Source organism: Podarcis gaigeae, assembly GCF_964106915.1.
Source record: "Podarcis gaigeae genome assembly, chromosome: 6".
NCBI lineage: Eukaryota > Metazoa > Chordata > Lepidosauria > Squamata > Lacertidae > Podarcis > Podarcis gaigeae.
Genome location: NC_139682.1, coordinates 4,568,883 through 4,587,509, shown reverse-complemented (window position 1 = coordinate 4,587,509; position 18,627 = coordinate 4,568,883). Strand labels below are relative to the sequence as shown.

The 18,627-nt window shown below is 47.7% G+C and overlaps 1 protein-coding gene across 2 annotated transcripts in view; it reads right to left on the bottom strand.

The window, feature by feature from the left end:
* The window catches only part of ANGPT4 (angiopoietin 4), a 313,202-nt gene that overhangs the window by 128,494 nt on the left and 166,081 nt on the right, over window positions 1-18,627 (bottom strand). The window lies entirely within an intron of this gene.

Genomic DNA, 18,627 nt, shown 5'->3' with positions numbered 1-18,627 from the left:
TCCAATTCTGCATAGTGCATGAATTTCATCTGCCATTCTTCTTTCACCTCGTTGCTAAAATTAAGAGTGCAGCATGCTTTGTGCAGTTAAAATGTGCAATGGATCACTCACCATCCTGTCAGCAAGCTACTTTGTGGATCACATGCCTTCATGAGTAGTTTGTTGTTGTTGTTGCTGCTGCTGCTGTTTTTATTTTCATGTGCTGGTTGTGAAATTCCAAATGGTCTGTAGGCCACTTCCAACATGATTTAAAAACACACAACCATTTAGAACAAAAACCACAAATAGTTAGCGACTTAACATTACTGAGCCAACGCCAGCCATGGAACAGTAAACAATATTGTCAGCTGCTCAAAACATCAGCAACAAATAGAGGAACAGGAACCGGATATCAAATGTCTGGAAGAACAGGGCCGTTTTTGCCTGATGATGAGAATATAAGAACACAAGAAAAGCCATGCAGGATCAGGCCAGGGCTCCAACTAGTCCATCGTCCTGTTCTCACAGTAGCTAACCAGATGCCTGTGGGAAGCATGTGAGTATGGCAAACATATAGAGCATAAGAGCAGGTAAGTGATTCAAAACGACCTGAACAAATTGGAGAACTGGACCCAAATTAATAACATGAATTTCAATAGGGACAAGTGTAATGTTCTGCACTTAGGCAGGAAGGACCAGCTGCACAAATGCAAGACTGGGGACACCTGGCTTACTAGCAGTGCATGTGGAAAGGATATGGGGGTCTTGGTGAACCACAAGCTGAACATGAGTCAACAGTGTGATGCAGCAGCAGCAGCAGCAGCAGCAGCAGCAGCAAAAAAAACCTAACACTTTTCTAGGCTGCATCAATAGTAGTGTCCAGATCAAGGGAAGTCATAGGACCATTCCATTCTGCCTTGGTCAGGCCACACCTGGAATACTGTGTCCAATTCTGGGCACCACAATTTAAGAAGGATGTTGACAAGCTGGAATGTGTGCAGAGGAGGGCAACCAAGATGATCAAGGGTCTGGAAACCAAGCCTTATGAGGAGTAGAATCATAGAATCATAGAATCATAGAGCTGGAAGAGACCCCAAGGGCCATCGAGTCCAACCCCCTGCCAAGCAGGAAACACCATCAGAGCACTCCTGACATATGGTTGTCAAGCCTCTGCTTCAAGACCTCCAAAGAAGGAGACTCCACCACACTCCTTGGCAGCAAATTCCACTGTCAAACAGCTCTTACTGTCAGGAAGTTCTTCCTAATGTTTAGGTGGAATCTTCTTTCTTGTAGTTTGGAACCATTGCTCCGTGTCCGCTTCTCTGGAGCAGCAGAAAACAACCTTTCTCCCTCCTCTATGTGACATCCTTTTATAGATTTGAACATGGCTATCCTATCACCCCTTAACCTCCTCTTCTCCAGGCTAAACATGCCCAGCTCCCTTAGCCGTTCCTCATAAGGCATCGTTTCCAGGCCTTTGACCATTTTGGTTGCCCTCCTCTGGACACGTTCCAGTTTGTCAGTGTCCTTGAAGGAGCTGGGTATCTTTAACCTGGAAGAGAGGAGACTGAGAAGAGATAGCCATCTTCCAATATCTAAAGGGCTGTCACATGGAAGAGATAAGCAAATTTGTTTTCTCCTGCTCTGTAAGACTCGAACCAATGGCTTCAAGCTACAAGAAAGGAGATTCCAACTAAACATCAGGAATAATTTTTTGGTAGTAAGAGCTGTTCGACATTGGAACGGTCTTCCTTGGGAGGTTGTGGCCCCTGCTGCCTTGGAGGTTTCAAAACAGAAGTTGGATGGCGATCTGGATCTTTGAGTTGAATTTCCTGCATTGCAGGGGGTTGGAACAGATGAGCCTTGGCATCCCTTTCCAACTAGACAGTTCTATGTTACAGTGGTACCTCGGGTTAAGAACGTAATTCGTTCCGGAGATCTGTTCTTAACCTGAAACTGTTCTTAACCTGAAGCACCACTTTAGCTAATGGAGCCTCCTGCTGCTGCCGTGCCATCGTTGTGCAATTTCTGTTCTCATCCTGAAGCAAAGTTCTTAACCCGAGGTACTATTTCTGGGTTGGCGGAGTCTGTAACCTGAAGCGTCTGTAACCTGAAGCGTCTGTAACCTGAAGCATCTGTAACACGAGGTACCACTGTACAGTACTAAGTTTGGTGAGTGAAGGCAAGTAAGTGAAGTATGGGCACAAGCATATCAACAGAACTTTCCATTCTAAAGATTCAGAATTTGACCGTCTAAATCAGATATGATAACCAGGCATGGCTGCTTCCGAATCTTTTCCATACTATGAAAATACATATTTATTTGAACAACCTCTAGCTTCGAAAGAGCAGTTGATTTGCCGCAGGGCTTCTCATTGCTTGGCCGGATGACTTACATGGCGGCCAACAATGAGAAGGGTTTTTTCTGGTCTCTTTCTCTCGTAAACCTTTAATCCTCTGGCTGCCCACGGCTTGAGGAAAGAGCCCTGTGGCTTTCGCTTTTGCAACTTGCTCCACTCAGGCCCTCTCAACCACGTATCAATTAGACCCACCATCGCTCGGTGGTCTCTGTTCTTCACCACAGGGTGGGCAAATGGAGCCCACCCAGCTTGGCCCTCCGTGCCAAAAGGTCGCAGGAGAAGGTCTCCGGCAGCGGCCAATCAAACGGATTGATCTGCGTATCAATTAAGCCGCTGGAGCACCAGAGGTCCGAGCCGTTTCCATGCTGCTTCAAACATGATATGTGCGAAGCGCCTCTCCGTAGGGGAGAGAGTGGAGTGTTTGCGCATGGAATCGCAGAACCACAGAATGGTAGATTTGGAAGGGATCCCTAAGGGTTAATAATAATAATAATAATAATAATAATAATAATAATTTATTTGTACCCTGCCCATCTGGCTGGGTTTCCCCAGCCACTCTGGGCAGCTTCCAACACAATATTAAAAATACATTAAAATGTTATACATTAAAAACTTACCTGAACAGGGATGCCTTCTAAATGTCAGTTAGTTATTTATCTCTTTGACATCTGATGGGAGGGCGTTCCATAGGGCGGGTGCCACTACCGAGAAGGCCCTCTGCCTGGTTCCCTGCAGCTTTGCTTCTCGCAATGAGGGAACCGCCAGAAGGACCTCAGCACTGGACCTCAGCTTCCGGGCAGAATGATGGGGGTGGAGACGCTCCTTCAGGTATATACTGGGCCGAGGCCGTTTAGGGCTTCAAATGTCAACACCAACACTTTGAATTGTGCTCGGAAACATACTGGGAGCCATTGTAGGTCTTTTTAGACTGGTGTTATGTGGTCTCGGTGGCCACCCCCAGCCACCAGTCTAGCTGCTGTGCTCTGGATTAGTTGTAGTTTCTGGGTCACCTTCAAAGGTAGCCCCACATAGAGCGCATTGCAGTAGTCCAAGCGGGAGATAACTAGAGCATGCATCACTCTGGTGAGACAGTCTGCGGGCGGGGAGGGTCTCATCCTGCATACCAGATGGAGCTGGTAAACAGCTGCCCTGGACACAGAATTGACCTGTGCCTCCATGGACAGCTGTGAGTCCAAAATGCCTCCCAGGCTGCACACCTGGTCCTTCAGAGGCACAGTTACCCCATTCAGGACCAGGGAGTCCTCCACACCCGCCCGCCTCCTGTCCTCCAAAAACAGTACTTCTGTCTTGTCAGGATTCAACCTCAATCCATTAGCTGCCATCCATCCTGCCCCTGGCAGTAGCCTGAGTGATTTTGCAATTTGCACAAGTTCAGCCTTTGCTCTGTCGTGAGTTTGGGCAAAAACATATTCCTACATTGTGGGGGTTGGACTAGATAACCCTTCGGGATCCCTTCGAACTCTACAATTCTTTGATTCTAACATAGCAAGGGGAAATTGAACCAGGAGTGGCGTGGACACCAGAGAGGCCCATGCAGCAGAGTGCCAACGATTGCAGTCCAAAAAACCCGAGCTTATAACAGAATGTATCGAAGCCTTCCCCAGAGCTTCGGAGGATGCCTCCTTCCCAGATTCCAATTTTAATTAACTGGATTATTATTGTGATCAATCAAGTTCTTGGCTGTGGCTTCCCCCTCTCGGGTTTGCTCTCCTCAGAGCGCTTTGCGTGGAAGCAAACCAGCAAACAAATGCTATTTTTTGTGTGTGGAGTGGTGCTGCTGGGAAACCTGCCTGCCTGCTACCACCAACCCATTTGTTAGATTGTTCTTACCTATTTTCATGTGTGACAGGACCCAGCAGCAAGAGGCCCACGCAGGCAAAGTTGTGTCTCCTTGTATGCCGATAGAAAGCGGAAACATAATGAGGCCCCAGGCAGCCCAAATTCTGTTCCGAGAAAAAATAGAATCCTTTGTCCTGCATAAACTGAATGCCGTTGCTGAATTTATATTATTGCCTGCATTTGCCCCAAAATGGGAAGGAGCAAGGATTCCAACATTGTGTTGCGCAGCTCCCGTTTATTTGAACTGGGGCAGGAGGTGACCTAGCTGAAGGTGGTCTTTTTCCTCTTTGACATTCCCACCTGGATCCAAACTTCCTGATCTCCATCGCTGAGAGAGGATGGGGAGGAAACCATGGGCCTCTTTCTGATGGCCCCCGGTGACTTCATGATGGGGATGCCAAGTTCAGCTCCAGAACAATTATTTTGCAACCTCCCACCCCCAACCCATTCCTTCCCCAAATAATTATACTTTCATGCAGTAACGAGGACACACAAAAGCCATAGATCAGCTCTCTCTCTCTCTCTTTCTGTTTCCCCCCTTCCCAGCACCCTGGGGGAATAGTCCTGTGCAAACAGATGGATGGAAGGCGAAGGGGGAGGAGGAGGGGAGCGAGACAGCCAAAGAGGAGTGTGCCGGTGGGGGGGGGGTATCCATTCCTCCCGGAGCCCCTCACAAAGGGGGAAGCAGCCTTGGCAGTGCGTCTCCTTCCTTATCACCATGAACAGGCCCTGAGCCCCATGACTCCTGCCTGCACCCCCATCCCATTCATGGCCGCACAATAGCCAGTTGGCTGGTTGAGGTGCGAAGATTAATTGCCCAAAGGACTGGAGTGTGAGATCTGGCTGCCTTGTGTGTGTGTGTGTGTGTGTGTCATTGTGGGGGTAGGAGAGGAGAAGTAGGCATAATTAAGTGTGCAAAAGTTAATTTGATCTTGAACGTGCCGGTCGTCAAAAGGGCCAGAGATAAAAAGGGTCTCCTTTGGGGGGCAAGTGGGGTTCTGCTTGGGGGATGAAGGGATGGCCAGCGAAAGGAGGAACCTGGTCTCTCCAGGAGCGAAAAGGGAGCCAGGATTTCACAGTGTAGCCATGAAAAACAACCCCTCTCAACGCCTCTCATTGAGGTTTTCCTTACTATCTGCAACACTTGCATTGGCGTTTTTTTGGAAACATGTAGAAAGTGCTGTGCTTAATTTTCACATTGAATAATACGTCCATTTTGGATGACATCCATGTCATCTAGTCCAACCTCCTGCCATGCATGTCGCTCCACTTTTGAAAGAAAAAGACTTTATACAGAGTAGCTTCATCTAGCTTTTGTCTACACTGACTGGCAGTAGCTGTCCAGAGATTCAGCTCTGGGTTTCTGCAAACCAAATCTGAAGATGCAAGGGATTGTATCAAGGAGCCATTGTGTGTGGGTAAAGGTTAAGGTAAAGGTAAAAAAGGTAAAGGACCCCTGGATGGGTTAAACCACAGAGCCTAGGACTTGCCAGTCAGAAGGTCGACGGTTCAAATCCCCGCTACAGGGTGAGCTCCCATTGTTCGGTCCCTGCTCCTGCCAACCTAGCAGTACAAAAGCACATCAAAGTGCAAGTAGATAAATAGGTACCGCTCTGGTGGGAAGGTAAACGGTGTTTCCGTGCACTGCTCTGGTTCGCCAGAAGCGGCTTAGTCATGCTGGCCACGTGACCCGGAAGCTGTACGCTGGCTCCCTCAGCCAATAAAGCGAGATGAGTGCCGCAACCCTAGAGTCGTTCACGACTGGGCCTAATGGTCAGGGGTCCCTTTACCTTTACCTTACCCTGAGATCTACAGATGAAGGGTGGTATACAAATTTAATTAGTAATACTAAAACATGAGTAAATAAAAATACAGGCAACAAGGATGCTTTTGTTGTTTGCATTCGCTGCGTGGAGGCAAGTTATGTTGCCTCTCAGCTTGGTGCCACCATTTTAGGCAATCATACCTAATAGTTGTGGATGGAGCTGCCATAAGGCTTTCTCTGAAATCCATTTTGCCTCTCTCTCTCTCTCTCTCTCTCTCTCTCTCTCTCTCTCTCTCTGCATAGTCCCCCAGCCCATCTCTCAGTGGGGTCTCGGATCAATAGTTCAACATCCTAAGCTGAGGATGCAGGTGGAATGCAATTATCAGACTCCTTGCAGAAACCTTCCTCTCTCTCTCTCTCTCTCTCTCTCTCTCTCTCTCTCTCAGCAGAAATTGATGTGGTTTTCCTGATAGCTGTGCTCCACACACTGGAGGGTCCTCGCTTAGCACCTTGATTGGATCGAGCTGTTTGTGACACCCCGTGCTGCTTGCTCCATTTGTTGGGGAACCCAAGACAGCAAACAAATTGGAGCATCTGCATTTCTGACTCTTGGAAAGGAAGGGAAGCTCAATTATCCCCTGCTCTCTTGCACTGAATTGTTGTTGTTGGGGGAGGGTTGACAGCTCCAGATCTGCCCTCAGGACATGGGTGTGGGGTGACTGGAGGGGACAGCTGCCCCCTTACTGCTCATGGGTTTGCGTGTGTATTCTATGCCACATCATAAAACTACTGAACTGGCCCTGCTGCAATGGCCAAGTAATATTAATTCTGCACTTGCAAGAAATTGATCTTATAGGGTGGCCAGATCTGTACAGTGGTACCTCGGGTTAAAGACACTTCAGGTTACAGACTCCGTGAACCCAGAAATAGAACCTCGGGTTAAGAACTTTGCTTCAGGATGAGAACAGAAATCATGCAGCGGCGGCAGCGGGAGGCTCCATTGGCTAAAGTGGTGCTTCAGTTGAGAACAGTTTCAGGTTAAGAATGGACCTCCAGAACAAATTAAGTTCTTAACCCAAGGTACCACTGTACTTTGGAATGCACTCCTCCATGAAGCAGTGAGGGCCCCCAACTTGGCTGGCTTGGAAAGAGGATGAGACCAATTCATGGAGGAGAGTGCTATTGATGACTCCTACCCATCATCTGCATGCTTGTGAAACATGGACCACTTATAAGCGCCATCTCCAACTCCTTGAAAGATTCCATCAAGGGTGTCTCTGAAATTTTGTACACATCACTTGGGAAGATAGGCAAACTAATACCAGTGTACTGGAAGAAGCAAAGATCACCAGTGTTGAAGCAATGAGTCTTCAACATCAACTTCGTTGGACTGGTCATGTTGTGCGGATGCCTAATTATCAGTGTGGTGTAGTGGTTAAGAGCGATAGACTTGTAATCTGGTGAACCAGGTTCGATTCCCTGCTCCTCCATATGCAGCTGCTGGGTGACCTTGGGCTAGTCACACTTCTCTGAAGTCTCTCAGCCCCACTCACCTCGCAGACTGTTTGTTGTGGGGGAGGAAGGGAAAGGAGATTGTTAGCCACTTTGAGACTCCTTCGGGTAGTAAAAAGCGGGATATCAAATCCAAACTCTTCCTCTTCTTCTTATCGTCTTCCAAAGCAAATACTCTATTCCGAACTTAAAAATGGAAAGTGTAATGCTGGTGGTCAACAAAAGAGGATTAAGGACTCTCTCAAGACAAATCTAAAAACAAAAAAGTATTATTAAACACCGACAACTGGGAAACACTGGCCTATGAGCGCTCCAGTTGCAGAACAGCCTTTACCAAAGGTGTCATGGGCTTTGAAGACACTCGAACTCAGGACGCAAGGGAGAAACGAGCCAAGAGGAAGGCACGCTTGGCAAATCCACACCGTGATCAACTCCTGCCTGGAAACCTATGTCTCCACTGTGGAAGGATGTGTGGATCCAGAATTGGCCTCCACAGTCACTTACGGACTCATTGTTAAAACCGTGTTTATGGAAGACAATCTTACTTGGCTACGTGTTATCACCAAAGAAGAAGAATGAAGCTCTACTTGCACAGTTGCTTCCGAATAGAGTTGGGTGAGCTTCCTTGTGCTCCTCTTTCTGCTTGCATGCTTCTCACGGTCATCTGGTTGGCCGCTGTGAGATCCAAGATGCTGGAATAGATGGGCCATTGGCCTGATGCCTTCTTATGTTCTCATGACCATTGTCCATGCTTCCTGGGGCTCCCGGGAGTCCAACGACCTATGGACGGCCATAGATTTTCCCACTCCTGCTTTATCACCTGGGGAAGGAAAGAATGCATGGGTGACATTTGATGGGCTCATTGCCCGCTTGTCTGCAGGGCCAGATTGACATGACGTTGCAACTCCTGATGGATCGAATGATTGATTTAACTTGAAAGCAGCCTTGGAAGTTAAGATCAAAGCAACAGGAAGAAGAAGGGGGAGCATGAACCCTTTCCCTTCATGCCAGGTTCTCAGGCTCAATCCATGCAGCCCCTCCAAACACCCTTTAAATTTTATGCCAGTCAGATGGGTGGGGTATAAATAAATTATTATTATTATTATTATTATTATTATTATTATTATTATCATCATCATCACCACCTCCCAATGGAAACTGTTCCACTGTCAAAGAAGCTCTTTCTATCATAAAGTTCTTCCTGATTTTTTCAGGCAGAATCTCCTTTCTTGTATCTTGAATCCATTGGTCCAAGTTCTAAGGCTCTCCCATCAGATGTCAAGGAAATAAACAGCTATCTGACTTTTAGAAGACATCTGAAGGCAGCCCTGTTCAGGGAAGTTTTTAATGTTTGATGATTTATATTCATTTTAATATTCTGTTGGAAGCCGCCCAGGTGGGTGGCATAATAATAATAATAATAATAATAATAATAATAATAATAATCTGCTTTATTATTATCTATCCTGGCTCTACCTAAGAGTGTCCAATCGTACTGTCCTCCTGTGTGCAAACAGAGAGACTTTCGAGGCAAGAGGCCTGAGTGGATGGAGTCAGCCACTTGCAGGAGAAATGAGGTGGGGGGAGGTTTTCTCTCCTGCCTCTCCCCACTCCAGCTCCAAATCTGCACCCTCAGACAAATCTGGCATGTACAGCTGCCCATTCCTGGCCAGCTGCAGCCAAGGAGGGATATCGGCAACCAGGCGCTGACATGATGCACTTTGCATCTCAATGCTGCCTTCTGCAGCCAGCACAAAAGAACCCCCAAATCGGCATTTTATTAGCTCCGAGTTAATTATACCCCTCCCCATCACATCAACACACACGCGCACACACACACACACACACACACACACACACACACACACACAGACGTCTCTTGAGGATGACTCCTGCAGGCTGGAGGCAAAATTGCAAGCAAATTTATGCCTGGAAAATTGGCCAGGGCTGGAGCAAGATGGGAGGGGGGGTTGGAATCATTCTACACCTTCTGCCAACTTTATGGGGGATTCCAGACAGATGGAACTTGGCGTCAGGGACACACAGACAACCCCTGGTTTCAGAATTTGCCTCTCTGCATGCAGGTTCCATGCCATTTTAGTACGAAACAGCACCCACCCGTATATCAAGGGCTCTGTTCAATTTTTTATTTTTTTTGGAAAGGCGTACGTTTCACACGCAAATACAGTGGTACCTTGGTTTTCGAACAGCTTAGTTCCCGAACAATTTGGAACCCAAACGCTGTAAACCCGGAAGTGACTGTTCCAGTTTGCGAACTTTTTTGGGGGGGAAGCTGAATGTGCTCTGTTTTTATAGTCCTCTGCTTCTAATTAGTGTGTTCCTCTTCCTGTTTGGGGATGTAGATGGTGCTGTGGGTTAAACCACAGAGCCTAGGACTTGCCGATCAGAAGGTGGGCGGTTCGAATCCCTGCAACGGGGTGAGCTCCCGTTACTCAGTCCCAGCTCCTGCCAATCTAGCAGTTCGAAAGCACATCAAAGTGCAAGTAGATAAATAGGTACCGCTCTGGCGGGAAGGTAAACGGCGTTTCTGTGCACTGCTCTGGTTCGCCAGAAGCGGCTTAGTCATGCTGGCCACATGACCCAGAAGCTGGACGCCGGCTTCCTCGGCCAGTAAAGGGAGATGAGTGCCGCAACCCCAGAGTCGTTTGCGACTGGACCTAAGGGTCAGGGGTCTCTTTACCTTTACCTTCCTGTTTGAGTTTTCCGCTTCTGATTAGATATTTGGAGCTTATATTTGGTGCTTCTGTTTTTGCTTTAAAAAATTGTGGTTTTGTTTGTGTGGCTTTTTTGGTTAATTTGTTTTTGTTACTGTGTAGAACCCAGTTCAGCTACTGATTGATTGATTGATTGATTGATTGATTGATTGATTGATCGATTGATTGTGTTACTGCGGAAATGGATAAAAACTGCAAAGCCAAGAGAACCATTAACAAAACAACAAGAGAGGTAGTAAAATTCATGTTAAATTTCTGTTTTAGAGGTTGTTTTTAAAAGTGAAATGGCAGGGCATCATAGAGAAATACTTTAGCAGAGGAAATCGTTTTCATAAGCCCAGTAACTAAAGAGTGAGATTTACACATTTCATAGCATCATAGAGTCGAAAGGGACCATGAGGATCATCTAGTCCAACCCCCTGCAGTGTAGGAATCTTTCTGCACAATGTGGATCTTGAACCCACAACCCTGAGATTAAGAAGCTCATGCTCTACCAAACGAGCAATCTCAGGTGTTTGTTTACTCGCATATAAACATGTAAAACATTCACATGGGGGGTGGGTGAATGCATCAATTTTGATTTCTCTCCATTTCTAATTTTTCTTAAATCCAGTTCTCCACATTTCCACCTCACTTTGCAGGGTTCTTATTTTTTTTAAAAGGCCTCATGAAAATTCAACGGCATTCTAGTGCAAATTTCTCCTAATGCAGTATACACATTTGCAGGCAATTTCACCCAAAGTACATAGCTCTCCAAACCAATTCTCCTCGATCTAATGCACCTTTTTTTTTGCTTGTTACCTTCGGTAATATATGCACCTTTATAAACAGGACTCTCCCCCAGTTATAGGAATTATCGTACACATTCCTCAGCTGGGGAATTGCATTGCAAAATTCGGCATGCATTTTGCAAGGCGTGAAACGGGTCTTTAAACGCAAACTGAAATCCTTTTCTCCCCTATGCTTATTCCAAACTTGTGCTCAGATGCAAATATTCCCATCCTGCTCTTAATAGGATCACTTGCTGCCGGGCAAGGGGGGAGCCCAGTGGGCCGCCCCGCCCCCCCTCTGACAGACGAAGGAGCTGCCTTGGCCTTCCTGGGGCATCAAACATGCCATCCACTCACTGGCCTGACAAGCTGGCCGGATGGCAAGTGGGTCACCCAGTCTCTCCTCTGGCCGCCTCTGCCGGCTGTGCCTGCGCTGATTGATGATCAGGACAATGGGGCTGACACCCTCTGCCTAATTGTGATTAAGTGCAGGGCAGGCAAATGTGGGGTGGGAGGGTGGGAGGGGTGAGGCATTGCAGTGTGTGTGTGAGAGAGTGTGTGTATACACATATGTGCGTGTCTCATGTGAGTCGCGAGCCTTCTTAAAGAACAGCTTTTGCGGAGGAGAAAATTGCAAGCAGCTGGGCAACGGACACAGACAGAGGGAACCCCCCTCTGGCCGATTGTCAAAGGGGGTGGGGAGGAAGATGCTGTTGGTGTACAGGAAAAGGGAAGGATAACAGGAATGTACTCTGTCAAGATGCTAAAATCTTTAACCTTTGCTAAAAACAAAACTAAGATCATGGCCACTGGTCCCATCGCCTCTTGGCAAACAGAAGGGGAAGAAATGGAGGCAGTGAGAGATTTTACTTTCTTGGGCTGCATGATCACTGCAGATGGTGACAGCAGTCACAAAATTAGAAGATGCCTGCTTCTTGGGAGAAAAGCAATGACAAACCTAGACAGCATCTTAAAAAGCAGAGACATCACCTTGCCGAAAAAGGTCCATATAGTTAAAGCTATGGTTTTCCCAATAGTGATGTATGGAAGTGAGAGCTGGACCATAAAGAAGGCTGATCGCTGAAGAATGGATGCTTCTGAATTCTGGTGCTGGAGGAGACTCTTGAGAGTCCCATGGACTGCAAGAAGATCAAACCTCTCCATTCTGGAGGAAATCAGCCCTGAGTGCTCACTGGAAGGACAGATCCTGAAGCTGAGGCTCCAATACTTTGGCCACCTCATGAGAAGAGAAGACTCCCTGGAAAAGACCCTGATGTTGGGAAAGATGGAGGGCACAAGGAGAAGGGGACGACAGAGGACGAGATGGTGGGACAATGTTCTCGAAGCTACCAGCATGAGTCTGACCAAACTGTGGGAGGCAGTGGAAGACAGGAGTGCCTGGCGTGCTCTGGTCCAGGGGGTCACGAAGAGGCAGACACAACTAAATGAGTAAACAACAACAACAACAAAACAAAACCCTGAAGCCTTCCTTTTAGGAATTTTAGGTGCCGAAATTCCAAGGGAGCAGAAAAGACTATTTATGTATGCGACCACAGATGCACGGATGTTATTGGCCCAGAGATGGAAAGAAGACGAAGTCCCAACCAGAGAGGAAGGGCAGTTGATGGACTATGCCGAAATGGCTCAAATGACCGGACGAATAAGTAATCAGGAAGACCAAAGTTTTAATAAGGAATGGGGGAAATTTGTAACTTAAAGACCATTGTAAACAGTTAAAATCGTTAGTAGGATTGGAATATTCTATAAGGTAAAGGTAAAGGTACCCCTGCCCGTACGGGCCAGTCTTGACAGACTCTGGGGTTGTGCGCCCATCTCACTCAAGAGGCCAGGGGCCAGCGCTGTCCGAAGACACTTCCGGGTCACGTGGCCAGCGTGACATCGCTACTCTGGTGGGCCAGAGCCGCACACGGAAACGCCGTTTACCTTCCCGCTGGTAAGCGGTCCCTATTTATCTACTTGCACCCGGAGGTGCTTTCGAACTGCTAGGTTGGCAGGCGCTGGGACCGAGCAGCGGGAGCGCACTCCGCCGCAGGGATTCGAACCGCCGACCTTTCGATCGGCAAGTCCTAGGCGCTGAGGCTTTAACCCACAGCGCCACCTGCGTCCCAATTTGGAATTGGAATATTCTATAGGGGTCCCTTTACCTTTACCTTATACTTATTGGAGACCTTCCCAGCTGCCACTGCAAACTGCCTCACAGGTGATACTACAAACTTCCTGTAGACTGTGACGCCCCATCCATGAAAGTTATTCCTGCAGGAGGAGAAGCGGAAGAGTTTTGTATCTGAATTGTAGCAGTGGGAAATGCAAAATCATACTTAATGAGAGGGCCTCCAAGTCCTCCAAATGCCCACAGAAGTTCCATTTTCCAGATGGAGAACTGAGGCTGGATGCACCATATATCATATCTACAGAACTGTAGAACCGTGGGGAGCTGGATCCAGTCATCACCTGCTCTTCCATCCTTGCCAGAACTGTGTTGCAGCTGTGAAGGGATTACAGCCATTTCACAAGTGAAGATCTGGGCACCTGGAAGAACCCAAGAGGCAGCAGTTTTTGCATATGTCTATCATCATTTACCCCTTAAGACCAGAATCTCTCTGAGAATGCCTGAATGCCTTGGTTTTGGCATTTTAAATGCTGGATGAGATTTCAGTCATTTACTGAAAGCGCATTGTAAGGAGCGAAAATGTCCCATGACTGAATTCCAGAGACAGAGGTAGAGAAATCTAGTGACTTACGTTGCCCTTTTGAGCCAATTTGCATTAAGCATAACACGGTACCGAAATTATATTTGTCACTCCATGCTCCGCTCACCACTTTATATGATCTTATGCAGTTTGCAGAAGAGAATATTACATGCATGGTTGACCTTAAGATTTGCAAGCAAATGTCTGATCCTCTCCAGATTTTCTCTGACCTTTAGATTAATTATAAAATTATATGAATCAGCTGGCAAAATCTGTGTTATCAGCATATTAAACAGGGGAGGGAGTATGTGGCCCTCCACACATCTCCATCTGGCCCCCATGATTCTTCCCACCCGGCTGCCCTCCCCAGGCCCCCTTTGCACACCATGCCTCTCATTCGCCCTACATCACAGCCTCCTCAAGTGTGTTCACCTGATGGGAATGCGTTCTTGAACTCTGGTTGTTGTTGTTGTTTAGTCATTTAGTCGTGTCCGACTCTTCGTGACCCCGTGGACCAGAGCACACCAGGCACTCCTGTCTTCCACTGCCTCCCGCAGTTTGGTCAAACTCATGCTGGTCACTTCGAGAACACTGTCCAACCATCTTGTCCTCTGTCGTCCCCTTCTCCTTGTGCCCTCCATCTTTCCCAACATCAGGGTCTTTTCCAGGGAGTCTTCTCTTCTCCTGAGGTGGCCAAAGTATTGGAGCCTCAGCTTCAGGATCTGTCCTTCCAGTGAGCACTCAGGGCTGATTTCCTTCAGAATCGAGAGGTTTGATCTTCTTGCAGTCCATGGGACTCTCAAGAGTCTCCTCCAGCACCAGAATTCAAAAGCATCAATTCTTCGGCGATCAGCCTTCTTGATGGTCCAGCTCTCACTTCCATACATCACTACTGGGGAAACCATAGCTTTAACTATATGGACCTTTGTTGGCAAGGTGATGTCTCTCCTTTTTAAGATGCTGTCTAGGTTTGTCTATGAACTCTGGTAATGTGCCTCTTTTCCCTGGGTGCAGGATAGAGAATGCTGTGTGCTTAGAAACCACAACAGTAAAACTTGCATTCATTGCTCCACCCACTTTTGCCCATGGCCCCACTCACCCCCAGCATGTGGCCCCTGGGAGGCTGCTGGGAAGAGAATGTGGCCCCCAGATGGAAGAGTTCCCTGCTCCTGAGAAAAATGAAGAAGCCCATGGGAAGCAGAACAGTGGCTTTCATTCCACTTCTGGGGCATCCCCAAGTTGCTCAGAAACCTCCTGGGCTTTTGGAAGATGTGCTTCAAGTGCAAGAATCAGCAATGGTGGCTGAGCAGCCCCAAAAGAATCACGCGGCTTGTCTTGCCTTCCTGTTGCTGCCGATTGTGCAGCACCAGTTCCGTGGCATGCAAGGCTATGCAGAAAACCACAAAGGCGGAAAAGCAAAACTGCTGAACCAGCGTCAGGACCTGGTTCCTTGAACCTATGCCGCCATCTGGTGGATCTCAAGGTAAGTCCAGTCAAAGGCGACTACAGTGGTACCTTGGGTTACAGACGCTTCAGGTTACAGACTCCGCTAACCCAGAAATAGTACCTCGGGTTAAGAACTTTGCTTCAGGATGATAACCGAAATTGTGCGGCTGCAGCAGCGGGAGGCCCCATTAGCTAAAGTGGTACCTCAGGTAAAGAACAGTTTCAGGTTAAGAACGGACCTCCAGAACGAATTAAGTTCTTAACCCCAGGTACCACTGAATGGGGTTGCGGCGCTCATCTTGCTTTTAGGCCCAGGGAGCCAGGGTTTGTCCACAGACAGCTTTCCGGGTCATGCGGTCAGCATGACTAAACCACTTCTGGTGCAAGGGGACACAGTGACGGAAACCAGAGCACACGGAAACACCGTTTACCAGGGGTCAGCAAACTTTTTCTGCAGGGGGCCGGTCCACTGTCCCTCGGACCTTGTGGGGGGCCAGACTATATGGGGGGGAAAATCCCCCACGACTCTCCCCTCCCTTCTTCACAGCGCCGGACAAGCCCCGGTGGCTGCTTACCTGTGCCTTGCGAGCAGCAGGGGCTGGCGGTGGAGGGATGATGAACGGCCAAAAGGGCTGGCTCCAGAGAGTGGTTGTTTAAAATGGCGCTCAGCCAAGTGCGGCTCAACAAAGCCTAGCCCCCTTCCTCCTTTAGGCAGGGCGGGGAGAAGCCAGGAGGAGGGAGGGAGGAGGTTCCACCACGGTGTGTGTGAGGGAGGGGAAGGGGAAATGGTCAGCCCGAACGATCAGAATCTCTACGCTAATCTATTCAGCGATTCCCAAACCGTCTGCAGGCCAGATCCAGAAGGCAATTGGGCTGGCTCCGGCTCCGGGGCCTTAGTTTGTCTACCATGCCATTTACCTTCCTGCCACAGCAGTACCTATTTATCTACTTGTACTGGCATGCTTAGGGTCGCAGGTGGCGCTGTGGTCTAAACCACAGAGCCTAGGGCTTGCCGATCAGAAGGTCGGCAGTTCGAATCCCCATGACGGGGTGAGCTCCCATTGCTCAGTCCCTCCTCCTGCCAACCTAGCAGTTTGAAAGCACGTCAAAGTGCAATAGAGAAATAGGTACCACTCTGGCGGGAAGGTAAACGGCGTTTTCATGAGCTGCTCTGGTTCGCCAGAAGTGGCTTAGTCATGCTGGCCACATGACTCGGAAGCTGTCTGCATATAAACGCCGGCTCCCTCAGCCTATAGAGTGAGCTGAGCACCGCAACCCCAGAGTCATCCACGACTGGACCTAACAGTCAGGGGTACCTTTACTGGCATTCTTTCAAACTGCTAGGTTGGCAGGAGCTGGGACAGAGCAACGGGAGCTCACTCCATTGTGGGGATTCGAACTGCGACCTTCTGATCGGCAAGCCCAAGAGGCTCTGTGGTTTATTTTTTTTTTAAAAAATATTTTTTATTGAGTTTATGGAATACAGAAAAAAGAATAGAGAACAGATTATAAGAATAAAATAGAAAAGTTACAAATTTCCATGTTCTTTTTTCCTTCAAGTCTAATGGACTTCCCCACATCCTCCCAACCCTGCATTCTCTGTAGTACAGAACATCAGCAATTTGTTACCTTGTTTCAATACTTATTGTATCCTTCATTTTATCATGTTACCTAATTCCAAATATGTTATAACCCAAATCATGTACATTTTCATTTAAACACAATAAAGTTATTTCATTATTCTACCTCTGACTTCTTGTGCCTTAATTTCCATTTCGTTAATTTATCATTGCTGAAGCTAGAATTTCCTAAAAGGTGCATCTTTTAACATTCGTACAGCTTATAATGTTTTTTCAAATAGTCCTTAAATTTTTTCCAGTCCTCCTCAATTGTTTCTTCTCCCAAGTCTCGGATTCTGCCAGTCATTTCGGCCAGTTCCATATAGTCCATCAACTGCGTATGCCATTCCTCCAGCGTGGGTAGATCTTGTGTCTTCCAATGCTTTGCAATCAGGATCCTTGCTGCTGTAGTAGCGTACAGACCACAGTGCCACCCGCGCACCTAAGGGATTCTTGGATTATTCTCAGATATTTGCAAATCAGGAAAAGCACCTTCTGTGCTGCTATAGATCATCCAGTGCTGGCCACAGTGATGCGGTTCAAGGTCGCTTCCTCAAGTGAGAGATACTGGGGAGGGATGTGGGTGGAAAACAGCTGCAGGAGGATGGAGGGCAGAGTGATGTGTGTGTGCCTGCTGTCTTGAGGGGAAGGGAAGCACTTGTTCGGTTTGCACCTGTCCACAAAGTGGAAGGAGCCATCAGCCTGTCCTTCGCCTCAGGCACCAAAAGGTCTTGGGCTGGCCCAGAGACCAGCTTTTCCCAACCTGGTGCCCTCTGAATGTTTCGGAGTACAACTCCCATGCAGTGGCGTAGCGTGGGGGGTGCGGGGGGGGGCGGCCGCACCAGGTGCAACATCTGGGGGTTAGGGTTAGGGTGCGCAAATCCACGGGTTAGGGGGCACAAATTACTTGCCTTGCCCTGGGTGCTGACAACCCACGCTACGCCACTGCTCCCATGTGCCATCCTTTGGAATTTGCGCTTCTCTGAATACGGCAATTCAGTTCTCTAGCCACATAACGCTTACCAATATGCAAATACTGGGGTAAATCGCACATAGAAGCGCATTATATTAGGAGAAACTGCTCTGCAGAAATAAAGCAAAATTGCAAACAAAAAAGTGCAGCTAGTATTGGCTCGGCTGGAAACCACGGGGGGGGGGGAGTCCTCTTGTGACCAGATCTTGCTTGTGGGTTTCTCACAGGTATCTGGTGGACCACTATGAGAACAGGATGCTGGACTAGATGGGTCATGGGCCTGATCCAGAAGGCTCACGTTCTTATGTGAATTTTGGTTTTCGGTTTTGCAAACTGATGTGGAAATGTGCAGAAATGAACTTCAGGTTGGAAAAACGAGAACTAAAATTGACCATTTTGCCCACCCCTCCCTGGGCTCCATCCTGGTTATGGAGTCTGCATCTTTCCCCCTTTGCACGTGACAATAGAAATCCTCTTCCATGTGGATTAAGGATCACCCTGTGGATTGCAGCACCATCCACGCTGGCACATGCTACGATTCCTCTAGTGTCTTGCCAGGCTCACTGGTGTAGCCAGTAGAAAAAAAGACAGTCGCAGAACCGAGAAATTGCACAAAACAAATGAAATACTGTGAAAATCCCTGAAACGAGAAGTAATCGATTAGAAATATTATCTTATGGAAACAAACTAAATAATAAGAATCAAAAAGTTTAAGGAAAAAAATCAGAAAAACCTAAAACAGAACAAAGCCTTGACGGGATGCCGGCTACAGACCTTATTTCCCTGAACTATTCGGTTTCCTCAGAAGGAAATAGAAAAATCATAAACCTTAAATGACCAAAATTCAAAAAAAGGGGGTACAACTCCCGAAAATTCTGAAGTACTATAATCCTAGTT